Source organism: Helianthus annuus, chromosome 5 (assembly GCF_002127325.2).
Source record: "Helianthus annuus cultivar XRQ/B chromosome 5, HanXRQr2.0-SUNRISE, whole genome shotgun sequence".
Lineage (NCBI taxonomy): Eukaryota > Viridiplantae > Streptophyta > Magnoliopsida > Asterales > Asteraceae > Helianthus > Helianthus annuus.
This window is the reverse complement of record NC_035437.2, coordinates 87,071,379-87,090,744: the sequence shown is the minus strand read 5'-3', so window position 1 is coordinate 87,090,744 and position 19,366 is coordinate 87,071,379. Positions and strand designations below refer to the sequence as shown.

General features: G+C 38.7%; 1 long non-coding RNA gene across 1 annotated transcript; it reads right to left on the bottom strand.

Moving 5' to 3' along the window:
- Nucleotides 1–896: 896 nt before the first annotated feature.
- Nucleotides 897–3,697, bottom strand: LOC118492287. The gene is made up of 3 exons (XR_004893018.1): nt 2,970–3,697; nt 1,987–2,074; nt 897–1,056 (listed from the first exon to the last, which is right to left on the bottom strand). It is a non-coding gene; the product is annotated as an uncharacterized LOC118492287 (long non-coding RNA).
- Between the last annotated feature and the right edge of the window lie 15,669 nt (nt 3,698–19,366).

Sequence of the window (19,366 nt, the reverse complement as noted above, 5' to 3'; positions counted from 1 at the left end):
GAAATTCTTTTAACGGGGGGAGACTGTGACAACTGGCACAAAACCGGTAACCTCCGTACACTTTAATTACTATTTAATGATTACAATTATGTGCTTAAATGTCAACATTGACTGATTAGATGCTAAACAAGTAAATTCATGCACGTTGTATGATATAAAATATTGCTTTATGCATAATCGAGAGCAGTGCGTCAGGAACACTAGTGAACTCACCGGTAAGACACACTATGTCAGCAGAACTGCAGAAAGCAGTCAGACAATAAAATTGGAGCCTAGGTGTAGGTCCAATAACAAAAATACATTAAAACCCAAGAGTACGTATAAGGGTTAATATATATACATAGCAAAAATAAGCACCAAAAAGCACCCGAAACGCACATTAAGTGCAGAAATTTACATAATTCAGCTATAATCAACATTTTGGCACTGAAATATTATACAGAAATGTCGTTTTATTATCCATAATATTTCCCTAGATGTTGGGAATTGAAAGGGTGCATGAAAGATACTTAAAAGACACTAAAAAGTGTAATTCAGCACTTTAACGAATCAGTACCTAACCGAACAACCGGATATCACCCGGAACATAAAAATATTGTCATGGACACTGTTTTTCTTTTTCTGAGCCAGTTAGAGTCCCCGAATACCCTAACACCCGTCATAAGACACTACATGTTAGTAACTAGTTAACATCCTAATTCTAACTAACTAATACTAATCATCTAGTTGGAATTGAACCATGGGACCCCCCCCCCCATAACCAAACTCGGTTCCTTATGGGGACATCCCACAAAACTTTTGATTATTTTATTCACACATGTTTAATATATAGGAAACATGTTATATAGTGGTTAATAACTTGACATGGTTTATAAATATAACCATTTGACACACTGTCACACCCCGAAAAATCAGAGCTGGCGTGACTGGACCGGTATCTTCATTGCACAGCGGAAGCAAATAAGCTAAGACTTCTAGAAATTAAACGCCTGCTAAGTACTCGAAATCCCGTGGGTTATCCTATTCCAACCTTTCCATAGTTTTGAAAAATGCAACCTGAGAAAGAACATGCGAAAAAGTCAACATAAAGTTGAGCGAGTTCATAGTTTGCTTTGAAAAGATTTAAAATAAATCTTTTTGGTAACCGGTTTAAAGTTGTTGAGAAAATATAGTAAAATCATTTTCTTGGCATAATATATGAGAACTGTGAGTCTAGCCCACGAGAGTCTTTGTGCATTGCACGAGAGAGAATGGGCCAAGCCCAAACGAACCTTTGTAAGCAGGATCAGCGCTTCCTCTTACTTAGGTATAACTTGAAAAACGTAACCAAAGTTTGTAATTCATGTGTTTGTGAGTTTCCATCAAATGAATCTTATGAATATATGAAAGTTTTAATGTTTTAAATGGGTATGTAAAGCGTCTATGAACAGGTTGATCGTTAATGTTTCGCGAGGACATCAACGTATACGGCGACATAGGAAGTACTCAACCTGTGTAGACGGTTTTTAGTGTCGAATCACCTCGACTGTGTCGAATTACCTCGACTGTGTGAATCACTTCCACTGTGTCGAATAACCTCGACTGTGTCAAATCACCTCGACTGTGTGAATCACCTCGACTGTGTCGAATAACCTCGACTGTGTCGAATCACCTCGACTGTGTCGAATAACCTCGACTGTGTCGAATCCCCTCGACTGTGTCGAATCACCTCGACTGTGTCGAATCACCTCGACTGTGTCGCCCGTACCCATTAGAAAATCATGCACGTTTCGTAATATGCAAATCAAATTTGTAAAACCGGTATGTTTGATCGAACTCATTCGTAAACCATTTAAGTTCCTTGAAATTCATTCGCAACACGGTTTATAAATATGAGTTTTCGTTCATCGAAAAGTTGTTTATTTTTGCAAAACTTGCATGTCTTTCCACCCCCGAAAACATTTATAAAAAATGTAAAACAGTAAAAAGTGGGGGTTATGAACTCACCTTGACGTTCCTGTGCAATGCTAGCTTAGTGTGTTTCCGTAGTGTCGTTCCAAGAATGTGAATTAGCTAGCGTGCATCTATAGTATTCCTAACCAAGGAATAATTATAAGTTTTTAATTGAACAACGTAGTTAAACTACGTGTCCGAGCTCTACCGAATCGTTAATCATACAATTCGATGAAAGTGTTGTTATCTTGACCTGGAATAACCAATCTATGGTTATTTGATCCCATTTATAATCAGAATAAAACTAAGTCTCGAAAACGACTTAGTTTACGAATGGTTTAGAATATATATATTTATATATTTAATATAAATATACTTACATAGTCGTGTTAGTCGTTGCGGTTAGAAGGCGTAGGCGAATAGTAGTGCGGAAATGTGTCGTACTTCGTTTAGAAGTTTGAAATAAACATAAACTATTATATTTATTTTTTATTTTTATAAAAGTATACAATTTACGACATTTGAAATAAATATAAACAATTATATTTATTTTATAAAAGTTATACGAATGACGACGTTTGAACGAAATATAACTAATTATAGCTTTGTTGTAAAAGTTTCCGAGGTTTGGGCGTTTGAAACAAATATAAATAATTATATTTATTTTAGATTGAATATCGGTTTTTTTTCGTTAACTTATAACGTCGTAAAAATAAATACGTCTTTTATTCATTCTATAAGAAAGCTCGGATTTCAACAAGTGTCGATTAAACAATAAAATTATGCTTTGTATTTTGGATTTTTAACGAAAAACGGACAGAGTTTCCTCTGTTTTTGGAATAACCCGACAATAAAAAGTTGTCGTATTTTGTCAAAGCTCAACAATTATTCAATCACTGCAAACAATATATACTTAAGACTTTATCAAATACGGCAAAATAAAGTGTAAGTAGTCGCTAAAGATAACGGTCGAGCTCGGTCGCGTATAATTATAATCTGCATAACGAAACAAAACTTTTGTGTCGTTTAAACTTTACCGGGTCTTCATTGACTGTTGTTGACTGCGTTGACTGTCTGTAGACCCGAGTTGACTCAGTTTGACCCGAAATCAAATCTGACCGAAACGAACCATGACCTGTGGTTGACTAACTTTGACCCGCAGTCTGACTTGTTGAACCGAACCGAACCGTGACCCGATCCTGCTGATGTGACTACTTGAACCCCAGATCTGAGTTGAACCGAACAAGAACCCGAACCAAACTTAAACACTTGAACCGAAGCTACACATATCTGATGTTGACAAATTTTGACCCGAACCCGATTCTGACCCGTTGATTGTTTGACCAAGTTTGACAGGCTTTGACTGTCGAACCGAAACTCGAACGACGTGAAACCGTAAACTGGACTCCATCTAAATGAAACCCGAACCGCTCGTGTCCCGAATCTGAACCAAACTGACTCGAACCACCCTAAAGTTGATCTGAATCGGACCGTTCACGAACCCAAATCCGTCATCAAGGGAACCTGAGAGTCGCCGGAAACCGTTCATGGTGACCGGACGTCACCTCCGCCGCCACTATTGCTGTTGATATCCACCAAATCGTCGCTTACCGGGCGTGTCGAAGAGTTGTCGGAACATCAACCACCGATGCCGCCTGTCTCCTCCGTCGCTCCGCCGTAGACGGCGGCGCTGCTGCCGCTGTTGGTTCTTCTCCGCCGCTCTCTCTCTCTCTCTCTCTATAGTCAGATCTGTGTGGGTGTGGTTGTGTTTAGAGATGGTTATGGCTCTGATTTCAGGTGTGTGTGTATGTGTGTGTGTTTTGCCGTATAGATCGAGATGGGGGGGGGTGTCGCTTGGCCGATCTTCAACGAGATGGAGAAGGAGAGCAGGTTGTCGTTGAGGACTTGGTTTGGAGAAGATGGTCTCCATATGTTTGTGTGTGTATTTCTTGATTAGCAGAGCAAATAAGAGAACAAGGGGGACTTCAAGCATGTGCGGCTGACAAAAAAAATGAGGGTTAGGGTTTCACCTTCCCTTTTATAGCTAGGTTTGGTTTAGTGGGCTTTGGGCTTGGGCCCAATGCCCACAAGCCCGTGTTTAAATGGCCTGTAATCCTCTACGAGACCCGTTTTTATAACCGAAATCGTCGGAATGTCGTAAATTAAAATTTCAAGTTTATAGATATGTAAGTAATCGTTGTTTGACGCGTTTGATCATCAGTCGCGTTAAAAATTGCATAAACTGCTTCGATTGTCGTTTCTTGTCCGTTGTTCATTTCGTTTTAGACTACGCATAATAAAATTCGAAAACGATGCCAAATATATCATAATATATTAATATCAAGATGAGATTCGAGTCTGGTGCTTCTGTTTCGTCGTTGATTGTCGGTGCATTACTGTTTCCGCGTTTTTCGTTCACGTTTGCGCTTTGCGTCGTTCGAAAGCGTAAAAATTTCGCAAAACTAAATTTATAAATATAAACTATGCGTATAAAATTTGTACTTTTCGGCGTTGTCAGTATTTCATTCGGTTTCAATTCGTTGCCGTTTTCCGTTTAACAGGTTTATCCGTAAACCACCGTTCGCGCACTGTAAAGTCGGGTAGACGTTCCTAGGCACTACAAAGGCCTAATTAAGTTAATCTACGTCTTAAACACTATTTATTATCGCCATAAACATTTGTTAATCGCGTGATTAGAGGCCGTTAATTACCGGTTGTCACATTCTCCCCCTGTTGCAAAAATTTCGTCCTCGAAATTTAGACTAGGTTATCTCCTCAGAGTTGTGTCGTTCCTAGGTAAGTCCGAATAATACCAAAGTGAATGACCGCATAAGCAAATCAAAACTAATTCGAATTATATGAATGTAAAGACGTTTTCCATCAATAAGAACCCAACGGTTTAGCTGAGTTTGTTCCAAAAATCGAAGTCAAGTGAACGAAGCGTAGTGATACTATCACTAATGCGACCAAGTTTACGGGGGTCCAACAAAAGAGGGATTTCGACCAATAAAATTCCAAATGAACGTTCACAATGTGCAAATCGATTTTTTTTTTCTGTGAAACAATAGAATTCACTACCAACGGAAACTTGCGTTGGTTGTCGTATGATTGAAAGTCGAATTCAACAAGCTCAAATGAATAGAATCACAAAATGATTTGTCAAGTAACGAATCATTAAATGAATAAGATAAAATCAACGTGTTGCAAGGATATACCGAAATGAAATACAACCGAACCTGGTGTATCATCATCTTAATACATAGTTGCATTAAGACCATTTAAACGATGAGTCAAACAAAAAACATATATAGTTTCGCATGAGACGGTTGATCATGATTAGCACAAGCTACAAGTTTATACCGACGCCACAAGGTGTCGTAGTGAATGAAATAACTCGATGATAGCGGTGACCGAACAAGTATCACCGTGTATTGCATGAAACGCTCGATCATGATTAGCCCAAGCTACAAGTTTATACTGACACCACAAGGTGTCAGAGTGAATAAAACAACTCAATAATAGCGGTGATCGAACAAGTATCACCGTGTTTTAAATCAAATGAAGGCTCAACGAAATAAATGTGGGTGTTCCAAACAAATCCCATAGGATTTTCAATTGAAAATGAAACAAATAATAATGTTTTTCGATCGAAAATAAAAGAGCAATAAATATCACAAAATGTTCGACCGATGCTGAAAGAATCGTTAAGAGATACCTTGAAATATTTAACACGAACTTGTGTACCATCATCTTAACACACAATTGCATTAAGACTGATTTAATACAATAAATCGAACAAACGGATTTAATATCAATAATCAAATAAATAAGCAATTAAATCCGTACATGATGTGTGCAAACGAGATTAGCGCAAGCTTCAAATATGTGAGACGCCACCACAAGGTGATCGTGATCAAAGAAACGACTCAATGAAGTCGAAGACCAAACAAGCATGTTATGGTTCAAAGCAAATGAAGTGCTTGTTGGGATTATGTAGAATATGATGACTTCAATCCATCATATTAGACCTTGAATTGAATATATATCATGAGCAAGTTCAAACAATTGAACTTGGTTTAGTCACATTTCAACAATGAATGCACGTATCGATACGAAATTTCAACATGGTTACAACGAAAAACCATGTATGTAGCTTGAAAAGGAAAAGAGATCCAACAAGTTTCATTGACTCGATATCAAGGAGTCAACGCTTTACAACAATGCAATCGTCCAAATCACAATGCAATAATCAACATAGAGAAACAATATTGAACGTTGATAAAGCAACAATTTCGAGTGAAGTCACATGCGTAACAAACGACGCATGTATAAATATGAATTCATCAAGAATGAAACAAATGAGCATTCACTATTACGAAAGAAAATTTTTGTGATGCAATGACCATTAGGGGGAGTAGAAGTATGAAAGTCTACTCACTATATGCAAAAAGTCGAAATTTCAACAAAAGAAATCTAAGGACTTTACCTGGAATTTCGCGTGATAATCGTTTGTTAGTTGACATTACCATGGAATGTCGAACATAGCGTAGTCGCCATTAATGAAGTAGGGAGAATGCGAAGACATGTGACTTATTTGCAGCGCCAAACATTGTGAGTCTCTTCAGACTAAGTATCGACTGTTGTGAAATCTTGCTGTAACGTACCTCAGGGTGACTCGTGTCATTTGCCGGATTACATGGAAAAGTATAGCATTCGGTTGTTGTTACTCCCGCTGATGGGGTTAGCATTATTGTTGTCGTGACCATTTGTGTTTTCCCCAAGGGCTTGCTTCGAAAGTCGTGTGTGATGTACTTTGACGTCCGCTGACGTATAGTTTATGTTTGTGTATTCCTGTGCACTAACGTTTCGTTCCGCGTAGGTTACCTGCTCAGATAAGTAAAAAGCATAGGCAATATAGACAATGGCGTTTTGCCCGAGTTGTTAGTCATGGTTTCTAAGTGAGGACCTTTAATGCGTTTCGACATAAACTTTACAAAGGTCCTAAATGCATGTTATCCAAAACTCTCAAAGTTTTGCTTAATGTATGAATTTGTTTCATGAATGTTGAACCGTGTATCAACGCTAACACTTGTGTATGTTTAAAACCAAAATCGTGGACTCATTGTTCTTGGCAACGGTTGGAACCTATATTCGAGTCTTAGGCGTTCTGTATGTGCTCAAGTCTTGGTATCTAAGTCCTCAGAGGATAGTGAGGTTAAAGCCTAGGTATCTCTACAGAAACCTAATTCGCTGAAACCTATAGCTCTGATACCAATCTGTCACACCCCGAAAAATCAGAGCTGGCGTGACTGGACCGGTATCTTCATTGCACAGCGGAAGCAAATAAGCTAAGACTTCTAGAAATTAAACGCCTGCTAAGTACTCGAAATCCCGTGGGTTATCCTATTCCAACCGTTCCATAGTTTTGAAAAATGCAACCTGAGAAAGAACATGCGAAAAAGTCAACATAAAGTTGAGCGAGTTCATAGTTTGCTTTGAAAAGATTTAAAATAAATCTTTTTGGTAACCGGTTTAAAGTTGTTGAGAAAATATAGTAAAATCATTTTCTTGGCATAATATATGAGAACTGTGAGTCTAGCCCACGAGAGTCTTTGTGCATTGCACGAGAGAGAATGGGCCAAGCCCAAACGAACCTTTGTAAGCAGGATCAGCGCTTCCTCTTACTTAGGTATAACTTGAAAAACGTAACCAAAGTTTGTAATTCATGTGTTTGTGAGTTTCCATCAAATGAATCTTATGAATATATGAAAGTTTTAATGTTTTAAATGGGTATGTAAAGCGTCTATGAATAGGTTGATCGTTAATGTTTCGCGAGGACATCAACGTATACGGCGACATAGGAAGTACTCAACCTGTGTAGACGGTTTTTAGTGTCGAATCACCTCGACTGTGTGAATCACTTCCACTGTGTCGAATAACCTCGACTGTGTCAAATCACCTCGACTGTGTGAATCACCTCGACTGTGTCGAATAACCTCGACTGTGTCGAATCACCTCGACTGTGTCGAATAACCTCGACTGTGTCGAATCCCCTCGACTGTGTCGAATCACCTCGACTGTGTCGCCCGTACCCATTAGAAAATCATGCACGTTTCGTAATATGCAAATCAAATTTGTAAAACCGGTATGTTTGATCGAACTCATTCGTAAACCATTTAAGTTCCTTGAAATTCATTCGCAACACGGTTTATAAATATGAGTTTTCGTTCATCGAAAAGTTGTTTATTTTTGCAAAACTTGCATGTCTTTCCACCCCCGAAAACATTTATAAAAAATGTAAAACAGTAAATAGTGGGGGTTATGAACTCACCTTGACGTTCCTGTGCAATGCTAGCTTAGTGTGTTTCCGTAGTGTCGTTCCAAGAATGTGAATTAGCTAGCGTGCATCTATAGTATTCCTAACCAAGGAATAATTATAAGTTTTTAATTGAACAACGTAGTTAAACTACGTGTCCGAGCTCTACCGAATCGTTAATCATACAATTCGATGAAAGTGTTGTTATCTTGACCTGGAATAACCAATCTATGGTTATTTGATCCCATTTATAATCAGAATAAAACTAAGTCTCGAAAACGACTTAGTTTACGAATGGTTTAGAATATATATATTTATATATTTAATATAAATATACTTACATAGTCGTGTTAGTCGTTGCGGTTAGAAGGCGTAGGCGAATAGTAGTGCGGAAATGTGTCGTACTTCGTTTAGAAGTTTGAAATAAACATAAACTATTATATTTATTTTTTTATTTTTATAAAAGTATACACTTTACGACATTTGAAATAAATATAAACAATTATATTTATTTTATAAAAGTTATACGAATGACGACGTTTGAACGAAATATAACTAATTATAGCTTTGTTGTAAAAGTTTCCGAGGTTTGGGCGTTTGAAACAAATATAAATAATTATATTTATTTTAGATTGAATATCGGTTTTTCGTTAACTTATAACGTCGTAAAAATAAATACGTCTTTTATTCATTCTATAAGAAAGCTCGGATTTCAACAAGTGTCGATTAAACAATAAAATTATGCTTTGTATTTTGGATTTTTAACGAAAAACGGACAGAGTTTCCTCTGTTTTTGGAATAACCCGACAATAAAAAGTTGTCGTATTTTGTCAAAGCTCAACAATTATTCAATAAATGCAAACAATATATACTTAAGACTTTATCAAATACGGCAAAATAAAGTGTAAGTAGTCGCTAAAGATAACGGTCGAGCTCGGTCGCGTATAATTATAATCTGCATAACGAAACAAAACTTTTGTGTCGTTTAAACTTTACCGGGTCTTCATTGACTGTTGTTGACAGCGTTGACTGTCTGTAGACCCGAGTTGACTCAGTTTGACCCGAAATCAAATCTGACCGAAACGAACCATGACCTGTGGTTGACTAACTTTGACCCGCAGTCTGACTTGTTGAACCGAACCGAACCGTGACCCGATCCTGCTGATGTGACTACTTGAACCCCAGATCTGAGTTGAACCGAACAAGAACCCGAACCAAACTTAAACACTTGAACCGAAGCTACACATATCTGATGTTGACAAATTTTGACCCGAACCCGATTCTGACCCGTTGATTGTTTGACCAAGTTTGACAGGCTTTGACTGTCGAACCGAAACTCGAACGACGTGAAACCGTAAACTGGACTCCATCTAAATGAAACCCGAACCGCTCGTGTCCCGAATCTGAACCAAACTGACTCGAACCACCCTAAAGTTGATCTGAATCGGACCGTTCACGAACCCAAATCCGTCATCAAGGGAACCTGAGAGTCGCCGGAAACCGTTCATGGTGACCGGACGTCACCTCCGCCGCCACTATTGCTGTTGATATCCACCAAATCGTCGCTTACCGGGCGTGTCGAAGAGTTGTCGGAACATCAACCACCGATGCCGCCTGTCTCCTCCGTCGCTCCGCCGTAGACGGCGGCGCTGCTGCCGCTGTTGGTTCTTCTCCGCCGCTCTCTCTCTCTCTCTCTCTCTATAGTCAGATCTGTGTGGGTGTGGTTGTGTTTAGAGATGGTTATGGCTCTGATTTCAGGTGTGTGTGTGTGTGTGTGTGTTTTGCCGTATAGATCGAGATGGGGGGGGTGTCGCTTGGCCGATCTTCAACGAGATGGAGAAGGAGAGCAGGTTGTCGTTGAGGACTTGGTTTGGAGAAGATGGTCTCCATATGTTTGTGTGTGTATTTCTTGATTAGCAGAGCAAATAAGAGAACAAGGGGGACTTCAAGCATGTGCGGCTGACAAAAAAAATGAGGGTTAGGGTTTCACCTTCCCTTTTATAGCTAGGTTTGGTTTAGTGGGCTTTGGGCTTGGGCCCAAGGCCCACAAGCCCGTGTTTAAGTGGCCAGTAATCCTCTACAAGACCCGTTTTTATAACCGAAATCGTCGGAATGTCGTAAATTAAAATTTCAAGTTTATAGATATGTAAGTAATCGTTGTTTGCCGCGTTTGATCATCGGTCGCGTTAAAAATTGCATAAACTGCTTCGATTGTCGTTTCTTGTCCGTTGTTCATTTCGTTTTAGACTACGCATAATAAAATTCGAAAACGATGCCAAATATATCATAATATATTAATATCAAGATGAGATTCGAGTCTGGTGCTTCCGTTTCGTCGTTGATTGTCGGTGCATTACTGTTTCCGCGTTTTTCGTTCACGTTTGCGCTTTGCGTCGTTCGAAAGCGTAAAAATTTCGCAAAACTAAATTTATAAATATAAACTATGCGTATAAAATTTGTACTTTTCGGCGTTGTCAGTATTTCATTCGGTTTCAATTCGTTGCCGTTTTCCGTTTAACAGGTTTATCCGTAAACCACCGTTCGCGCACTGTAAAGTCGGGTAGACGTTCCTAGGCACTACAAAGGCCTAATTAAGTTAATCTACGTCTTAAACACTATTTATTATCGCCATAAACATTTGTTAATCGCGTGATTAGAGGCCGTTAATTACCGGTTGTCACACACACCACATTCACTTAACCACCAACACAAAACTTGATCACCTCTCTCCCCTCTCTTGAACTTTCGGCCGAAACCATAGGCCACACCACCACCATTTTTCGATTTCAATCTTCCATTCTAAGGCTACTAGAAGGTGTAAGAAGGCCACTAACGAAGCTCGGTGTAAGTGGATCTTGAAGGACCATCACCATTTGCTTTTATCCACTTCATTTACCCTCTTGAACTTCCCTAGCCTTGTGCTAGTAGTAAGTGCTTCAGATCTTCATCTTGTTCTTGTTTATGATGGTTAATAGATGATTTAATGGCTAAAAATCATAAACACTAAAGATCACCAACTAAAAGTCTTGTAAAATGATGAACAAAGTGGTTAAAGAATGAACATTGGTGTAAAACTTGTTAAACTTGTCTTGTTATGATTATTTTGTGTTGTTAGTTGCTAGTAGTGGTTCGGATCGTCATCTAACCCGGCTAAGTCATGTTCATAGAACATGGACTAAGTGTATGTTAAAGTATGAAAAGGGCTAGATGATGAACACTACTACATAATAACATGAACTTGTGTAAAAGAAATTTTTCTTGTAAAATGAAGCTCTAAACTAGTAGATCTAAAGATCTACAAGTGGTATTTTCGAAGAACCAAGTGTATGATGAAATCATGTTTTAAGGCCGGATCTTTCATAAACAAAAGGTGTTTTTGTGAATAAACAAGTGTGTAGACACTTGTGTAACGAGGGTTTTAACAAAGAATTATTTTTGTAATATTTGACCTAGAAGTTGTAAAAATGTATTTTCTTCAAGAATAAAGATCACAAGGAACCGACTTTATTTATAAAGATGGAAAGATCTACTAAAAATAATGGAAAGTTACTACACCCTTTTACATAACCCACAAGTTCATATGTTTGCGATTTATGTATATTTTTGACTAGTTGATGTTGAAATATTGTTTGTTGATGTTGGGAAAATTATTGATTAAATTTTGAAAAGAAAATGATACGCTAGAAAGCGTGGCCACCTCCAGTTACAGAGGAAACTCTGGCGAAATTTTTTTCTAGAAATATAACACTTGGAAATATTTTTACGACAAATGTTATGAATATATTTTAACTTGCTTTTCCAAATAAATCCCGCCATGACTTTGTTACAAAACTTGTTAAATATATATTTAGAATATATATTATTCGATCACCAACTTTTGTGCTAAATATATATTTAGAATATATATTATTCGATCACCAACTTTTGTGCTAAGTGTATATAGTATGTGTTATACGTGCTAGTGTATTAAGACTTAAAATATACACCAAATACTCATGAGGAGTATAAACATAAAAAATACACTTACAATATACAAGACACGTAATTCGGGTGCAAAGTGTAAAACACGAGATACTTATATTAATTTTAGAGAAAATAATATAAGTAAGATACCTAGTTAAAAATATAAAATATTTTTAACACAACAATACGAATACAAAAGAGAGTGACTCTACTTGTGCGACGCAAGTCTAGTAACTAACGTTAAGAAAACACGTATAAGTCACGACGTTAATTAAGCAAACCCGGTGAAGTTTACGACGCACAAGAACGCAAAGTTGTGAGTTCATGCTCCCCCTTTTCCTTAACTGTTTTTGTTTTACACTTCGGGGGTGAAATACATGTCACAAATTTTATATTGTTTACATGTGTTATGATGGGTACAAAAACATTCAAGTGAAACATTCTAGACCATGTCTCGAATAGGGTATCATAAGCACCATTAATCAACGTATACATTCAGACCGCGGAACACAAGGTTAGATCTAATGGGTTTCAGGCAACCCCACTCTTGGCCTACTTCTACCAATGAGTGCTTCTGTGTCTCAGTCAAGGTGACGAAAATGCCTAGGTTTGGTGGCTTCCTATGTCGTGACATATGTTAGTGGCCTTGCAAACCACTAGCAATCTCACACATTCAAACAGTCATAGTACCCAGTTACATATACGTTTTACGAGTTACATTCAAACATTCATTCATTCTACAAGTTTCATACTATGTTTTCATTCAAGGATATTAAACATTCAAAACAATCACGGCATGAATTCACACCAACATTATGTGGACGTTTTTCCAAAACTCACATGTATTTCAGGTAACTAAAGATGGATGTGCGCGCGGTCCTACCCATGCTTATGGATGTCGTCTGTGTTTTGTTTAAATAAAGTTGTAAACTTTTAAGACAATGTTTTAAGCTATCGTCACGATGTAGACGCTAAACTTGTGTTTTCAAATTATGAATGGTTGGTATTTGAAGTTATTTTATGAGCATATAGCATGTTTAGCTTTCGTATGCAATGAGAACCATTCATGATCACACCTCGTGCTTCCGCCGCAGAAAGGGGTGTGACAACTTCCGCAACAACTGTCCGAGGTTGGCAAATGCGAATGCAAATCCGAACGTAAATGTCAATGTCAATGCGAATGCGAATCCCGCTCGTGGACGAGTATTCAATCTGAATGCAAACGAGGCGCGAGCTGACAACCTCGTCGTCAATGGTACATTTCTTGTTAACAATCGATCTGCATCCATTCTTTTTGATTCTGGTGCCGATAGAAGTTTTGTTTTGTTATCTTTTGAGCCTTTGCTTGCTATACCTAGAACTAAACTGAGGAAACCCTTATCTATCGAAGTTGCTACTGGTAAGCCTCTTGTGCTCGATTCTGTTATTCATGATTGTCCGTTAAACCTTGATAACCATCTTTTTCCCATCGACCTCACGCCGATGCAACTTGGGAGTTTCGATATTGTCGTGGGGATGGATTGGCTAACCAAACATCATGCTGAGGTGGTTTGTTTCGATAAGATTGTTCGTATTCCTCTTCCGTCTGGCGATATTCTGGAAGTTCATGGAGAGAAGCCATCAGGTGGTTTGAAGCTTATGTCATGTATGAAGGCTCAAAGTTATTTGCGAAAAGGATACGTCGCTTTCCTGGCACATGTCACCGAGGAGAAGGACAAGAGCAAGAGTATTCAGAATATTCCGATTGTTCGGGATTATCCAGAGGTGTTTCCCGATGAACTGCCTGGTTTGCCTCCAGTTCGTCAAGTCGAGTTTCATATTGACCTTGTACCCAATGCCAACCCGATTGCGAAAGCACCTTATCGTCTTGCACCGTCGGAAATGCAAGAGTTATCAAAACAGCTTCAAGAGTTGTCTGATAAAGGATTCATCCGTCCGAGCTTTTCGCCTTGGGGAGCTCCTGTCCTCTTTGTGAAAAAGAAAGATGGATCTTTTCGAATGTGTATCGATTATCATGAGCGTAATAAGCTTACCATCAAGAATCGATATCCCCTACCTAGAATTGATGATCTCTTCGACCAGCTGCAAGGTGTTTCATGCTTTTCCAAGATCGACCTGTGTTCTGGGTATCATCAACTTCGTATTTTCGAAGAAGATATTCCCAAAACTGCTTTCCGTACAAGATATGGGCATTACGAGTTCACTGTCATGCCTTTCGGTTTGACAAATGCTCCAGCTATCTTCATGGACTTAATGAATAGGGTTTGTAAACCTTATTTAGATAAGTTCATCATTGTGTTCATCGACAATATTCTTATTTATTCAAAGTCTCGAGCTGATCACGAACAACACCTTCGTTTGACGTTGGAACTCCTAAAGAAGGAACAACTTTTTGCTAAATTCTCCAAGTGTGAATTCTGGCTTAAAGGAGTTCAGTTCTTGGGTCATATTATCAATGAGCAGGGTATTCATGTAGATCCATCCAAGATTGTTGCAATTAAGGATTGGAATACACCAACGACACCTACAGAAGTTCGTTCTTTTCTTAGTCTTGCTGGTTATTATCGTCGATTCATTTCCAATTTCTTGAAGATCGCGGTTCCACTCACTACTTTGACTCAGAAAAATAAGCCTTTTGAGTGGGGACCTAAGCAAGAAGAAGCGTTCCAAACGCTGAAACGAAAGCTCTGTGATGCTCCTGTTTTATCTCTGCCTGAGGGAAACGATGATTTTGTTGTCTATTGTGACGCGTCGAATCTAGGACTTGGTTGCGTTCTTATGCAACGTGGTAAAGTCATAGCTTATGCGTCTAGACAATTAAAAGTTCACGAGAAGAACTATACGACTCATGATCTTGAGTTAGGAGCTGTGGTTTTTGCGCTTAAAATCTGGAGACACTACCTCTATGGAACGAAGTGTGTGGTTTTCACAGACCACTAAAGTCTCCAACATATTCTCAATTAGAAGGAGCTGAACATGAGGCAACGACGTTGGGTTAAACTCTTAAACGATTATGATTGCGATATCCGCTACCACCCTAGTAAGGCGAATGTCGTAGCCGATGCGCTTAGTCGAAAGGAACGAGTCAAGCTTCATTCTGTTCAAACTCTATCTGATATTTAATCTCGCATCCTTCAAACTCAACGATCTTGTGTGATCAAAGACTTATTGAAGTATGAACTACCGCTTCAACTTGAGCTTAAACTCAAAAGGAAAGACGATGGTTTACTCTATTTTGAGAATCGTTTGTGGATTCCGAATCAGGACGATCTTCGCACCTTAGTAATGGACGAATCTCACAAGTCTCGATATTCTATCCATCCTGGTGCTGATAAAATGTACAAGGATCTTTGTACCCAGTATTGGTGGCCTAGTATGAAGAAGGATGTTGCCTTGTATGTATCGAAATGCCTAACTTGTCTCAAAGTCAAGGCGAAACATCAACGACCTTCTGGTTTGCTTGTACAACCAGAGATACCGGTTTGGAAATGGGAGAACATTGCAATGGATTTCATCACCAAGTTACCGCGTATGTCTAAAGGTCACGATGCTATTTGGGTCGTAGTTGATCGTTTAACAAAATCTGCTCACTTCTTACCAATCCGTGAGGATTTCTCTGCTGAGAAGCTTACCAAGATCTATGTAGACGAGATTGTATCACGACATGGTGTTCCCTTGGATATCATTTCTGATCGTGATGCTAGATTTTCATCTCATTTTTGGAAGACCATGCAATCTGCTTTGGGAACCCAACTGAATCTAAGCACTGCTTATCATCCCCAAACAGATGGTCAATCTGAGAGGACGATTCAAACTCTGGAGGATTTGCTTAGAGCATGCGTGATAGACTTTGGTGGTAATTGGGATTCTCACTTGCCATTGATTGAGTTCTCATACAATAATAGTTATCATGCTAGCATTAAGATGGCACCATTCGAAGCTCTCTACGGTCGAAAATGTCGTTCACCTGTCTGTTGGGATGAGACCGGTGAAGCTCAGCTTACTGGACCTGTGATCATTCTGGAAGCAACAGACAAAATCAAGAAAATTCGCGATAATCTTGTGACAGCTAGAAGCCGTCAAAAGAGTTATGCGGATTTGAAACGCAAGCCCGTAGAATTTCAAGTCGGAGATCGTGTCCTACTCAAGGTGTCACCTTGGAAGGGAGTGGTGAGATTTGGAAAGAAAGGAAAACTTGCACCATGATATGTTGGACCATTTAAGATTGTTGAAAGAATTGGAAAGGTTGCCTATCGACTAGAGCTACCTCCAGAGCTTGGAAATGTTCATCCGACTTTTCACGTGTCCAATCTGCGAAAGTGTTTAGCTGATGCTGATCTTCACGTCCCTCTTGACGAGATTCAAATCGATGAAACGATGCACTTTGTCGAGAAACCTGTGGAGATAGTGGACCGTACATACAAACAGTTGAAAGGCAAACGGATTCATTTGGTCAAGGTTCGCTGGGAATCCAAACGTGGCCCCGAGTTTACTTGGGAACATAAGGACCAGATGAAGGATAAATATCCACATTTGTTTTCACAAGAATCCTCTAAATAAAATTTCGGGACGAAATTTCCTAAAGTAGGGGAGACTTGTCACACCCCGACCGCGTATAACATGCAACCGCGGCGGAAAACGTCGGGGAGTGTTGTGAACAGAATTAATTGTTTCATAACCATGGCATACAAGTTGTATTTTATTTATAAACAAGGGTGTTACATTGTCTTGGAAAGAGAGTACGGAAATCAAAACATAATTATGCTAGTTCTAACTTCATTTTTAGGCTCTAAGGCACAGGTCCGCCCTAGAATCATGATCATCGCCCTATGGAATAGCTCCTGAAAACACATGTGAAAGTAGGTACGTCAGCATAAAAATGCCTGTGAGATACATAGGTTTTGTGAAAATGTGAGTCATGACTTGAGTTTAAAGAATGTTTAATAACAGTCAGTCATGAACCTTGTACTTTGTCTTGCTTTGTAAATCATTTGGAAAACGATGACATCAGATGATATATATAGATAAGTGCAAGATTTAAACGGATAACCATGTAAAAATGAGTTTGTATGTGATAAGTTGTTTTGTAAGATGATGTTATATGGAAAGTATGTTATTTGTATAAAATGTTATATGTTTAAACTGAAATGATTTAGATAACGCCAAGATATGTAATATTATACAAACATTTATATATAGGAAGTACCAGCGGCGTATCCACCATGTTTGCGTCATATTACATACTCCACGTTACTCAAACCATTTACCCAAACCAATCCACCATGTAAATTGTTCATGTATAACCCAAATCTCAAGTGTTATTGTGTAAGCCATGTCAAATGTTTATGTTCAATGTAAACCACTAAATGTGTATGTCAATGTCAACGTGTTTATGTTCAATGTAAATCATGTAATGTGGAATCCCAACATGTGTCATGTATGGTAAGCGAAATGTATCAACTTAAACCATATGCACAAAACAAGTCGTTGAAGTAAAACGTGGTTTAAATCAACGATATGTTCTGCGGAAAATGCATGCTCAATTGATATTAACATTTATGCGGTATTGTAAACTATGCATACATCCAAGCCTTGAGACTGCGGCGATAAACCCTTAAACAAATTAAAGGTTTATCTAAGTTATGTATATCGAATTCGGTCATTCCTTCCAGTCCTATCAAACCCAGGACTTCAGGAATGGGAGTTGTCAATTCCTATGGTACCACTACCTACTAACGAACGACGTGATCAATGTTAATGAATGTATTGTCCCATGTTAAACAAACCAAATGTCATAACAAAATGAAGGCATGTGATGTAAACAATTGTACTAAGTATGCTAAGTAAACATACGAAGCAGAAATGTTCATGTAAATCAATGTGTCCATATGCTGAGTAAACATATGCAACAGAAATGTTCATGTAAATCAATGTGTCCATATGCTGAGTAAACATATGCAACAGAAATGTTCATGTAAATCAATGTGTCCATATGCTGAGTAAACATATGCAACAGAAACGTAATGTAAATCAATGTACTAAGTACGCACACAATGGGCATACATAGCATGAAATGTAATGAAATCGTGTACTATAATGTACTAACAACATAGCAGGCATATGATGTGAAAACATGGAAAGCATGAATGTAACAGATAGGCACATGTGTTTCACCCCAAAACAGTTTAGAAAACAGTAAAAGAGGGGTTCAATGTACTCACCTGAGGTTGCTTTGTTGTTCTTGTGAAATAATCAGGAAATGCGAGAGATCACGGAATATCAACGGCACCTATTAGGTAGCTTATGTTAATATACCGGACCTAAATCGGAGGATCGGATAGTACGCGGGTTTGTAAACCAAACGAGTATGGAGACTCGTGTAATATGGTTTAAACAAGCCTACATACTAAAATGAAACTTAACCTAAGTGCTTACGGTCCATCACGACCCGTTTAGGTAGCTTATGCTACCCTAACGCGTCGTTCGCGTAGAACGCGTTCGGAACGCCTAACATCGTGACTACAAGGTATAACCTTGAAAGGTTATAGCTATGGTCACCTAATGTGTTTGGTCGGATCCTAATGATCGACCAAATGGGTCGGGTTCGAAAGTATAAGCGATGGTTTAGATCGCTTACCTTACGACCCTATATAAGCACTACACTAAAGGTGACGAGCTAAGCATGTTAGGACATGCTTAACTAAGTTTAGAAAACAGGTTTGGCATCAAAACAAACGGCTTTGATGCTCACGAGTAGTTTGGTTACAAAATACGCAAGAATGCGCATTTTGGCCGAAACTACGACTCGTCACTGAGCCTAGATAACGGGGTAATCAGTAGGTATGGTCACTACGGACCATAACCATCGTGATCACGCTCACGTTATGAAGTTCCATGAACTTCGCATCGACCATAAGCTGGTCAATGCAGAAAGTCAACTAAACGTCGACTTTCGGACTCGAAAAGCGAATAAAAGAGCGAAAGAAGACTTACGGAGGGTCCCCGAGTGCTAATCAAGATCAAATAGCTCAGGTATGAAACAATGGTTTCAACTTAGAGCTTTAGATCTGATTCTTGTGGGTTTTTACACAAATGGGGGGGGGGGTATTTATAGGAAAAGTGGAATCGTTAGGATCGTTTTATCGAATATCGTGC